Source organism: Nannospalax galili, unplaced genomic scaffold, assembly GCF_000622305.1.
Source record: "Nannospalax galili isolate Female #2095 unplaced genomic scaffold, S.galili_v1.0 scaffold960, whole genome shotgun sequence".
Classification (NCBI taxonomy): Eukaryota; Metazoa; Chordata; class Mammalia; order Rodentia; family Spalacidae; genus Nannospalax; species Nannospalax galili.
The window spans coordinates 2,161,066-2,162,912 of record NW_008348313.1 but is presented as its reverse complement, the minus strand read 5'-3'; the positions used below and the strand labels follow the sequence as shown (position 1 = coordinate 2,162,912).

The following is a 1,847-nucleotide window of genomic DNA, read 5'->3' as shown; positions in this document are numbered from 1 at the left end:
CCCCCCTGCCCCCGCCTCATCTGCGCCCCTGCCTCCAAGCCAGCCCCTCCCGCACAGCCCCGCCCCTTCACGATCGAAGCCCCTCCCATCACCCCTCTTCGCCCCGCCCCGTAGCCCCGCCCACCTCGCTCCAGGCCCCGCCCCTCCCCGAGCTCGAGTGGGAGGCGGGGCTCATGACTGCGTGGCGATCCTGTGGGGCCTGGCGCGCGGGGTCTCTGACTCCGTTGCCCTGGAAACGGCCGTGGGAGCGGAAGCTGCGAGGGCGGGAGCGAAGAAGCCACGGGCTGAGCGGGACCGGCGACCCCCGCCCGGATGCGCCCGCCCTGACGCCCGGCGCACGTGTCCCCGCCCGGCGCACGTGTCACCGTCCCGCGCCTCGCGGCAACGGCTCCGCGGCCCTCGGAAGTAACTTCGGAACTGGGGAGTAGCTCGGAGAGGTGGCTGAGCGCAAAAAAGTAACTTCGCCGCTTCTTCCGGCAACCCCGCCGCGCGTCACTTCCGGAGAGGGCGGGCGGAGAGTGGTGACGGAGTTCTGGTCCGCTTAGGTGCGGCGGAATGAACGGTCCCTGCGGAATGACCGGCCCTGCCGGAAGTGGCCTACCGACCGAAAGTTAATTTATTCCGGTAGGTCCCCGAAAGGGCTCTCAACAGAAGTTCCGGAAAGTTCTGTGTTTGTTAGAACGACTAGCCTGTGGCATGTTTGCTCCTTTGGGGGTTCAAAGTTCTCTGTTTTTTGCATATGCGCAAGGTACGCCCAGCACTTTCAACCCTCCATGTTGCTAGGGATTTTTTCTGTCTTTTTTGAGACTGGGTCTCCCTGCAGCCCCAACTGTCCTGGAACTCACTATGTAGACCAGACTGGCCTGGAACTCACAAAGATCCACCTACCTCTGCCTCCCAAGTGCTGGGATTAAAGGCGTGCGCCACCACGCCCGGCTTGTTGTTGGGGTTTTTTAAATTTAATATTAAAATTCTATGTTGACCTGAGTTCAGTTCCACACATGGTACGACTGGGAAAGGGGTCCTCTGACGTCCACACGTGCACCATGGCACGCGTGTGCTCACATACAGAAACATACATAAAGTGGATTTTTTAATAAGAATAAATTAAATTACACACATGGATCCAGAAATGTTTTCTTCATCCTTGCAGTCCTGGCGGTCAACTCGGAGTATTGCATATGCTGGGCAAGGGCCCAACTCCAGAGCTACACCCTCAGTACCTCGAAAATTAAAACCAAACCTCATGGTTGGAAGAAAAATGTAAAAAGATCATCTAGGTGGGCGGGGCTTGAGACGGTAATACCAGCACGCAGGAGGCTGACACAGGAGGATTGCTTTGAGTTGGAGGCCAGTGTGGACGAGAAAGTAGGACTCTGGTCTTAATATAAATAGACCTAGACATCCCCCCTCATAGAGGTACTACCACCAGCTTTTCACAATAAATTGCAATACTTAAGCAGGTTCCAGATGGAAACGTCCAGGTTTTTCCCCCCTCAAGGATAATCAGATCTTTATTAAGCATAAATGCTTGCTTTTAATTAACGAATTAATTTTCACAAAGCTGGGGCTAGCTCACAGTACCTCACTTGTACCTCACAGTACCTCCTGAGCTGCAGCTCCCAGCCCAAGCTTTTCTTAAAGATAAGTGTGTATTTGTGTGCTTCTATCTGTACAAGTGTGTCTTTTGTGTGTATGTGTGTAATATGCGTTGGATTGCTGAACTGCCAAGTGCAGTTTGAACTCGCTGAGAAGCTGGCTCTGGAGGTGGGATTGGCCCCCACAGCAGACCCAACATGCTTGTCTTAGCTCCCTGGCCCAGGGAAAGGAGGACAGCACTTCCCCAA

The 1,847-nt window shown here is 54.9% G+C and overlaps 1 protein-coding gene across 2 annotated transcripts in view; it reads right to left on the bottom strand.

Annotated features, from left to right (window-relative positions):
• The window catches only part of Nr1h2 (nuclear receptor subfamily 1 group H member 2), a 5,596-nt gene extending 5,094 nt beyond the window's left edge, over nucleotides 1-502 (bottom strand). For both annotated transcript variants that reach the window (XM_008845138.3, XM_008845139.3), the window contains exon 1: nucleotides 125-502. The gene's annotated coding sequence lies outside the window, so the exon portion shown is untranslated. The remainder of the gene's footprint in view (nucleotides 1-124) is intronic.
• Between the last annotated feature and the right edge of the window lie 1,345 nt (nucleotides 503-1,847).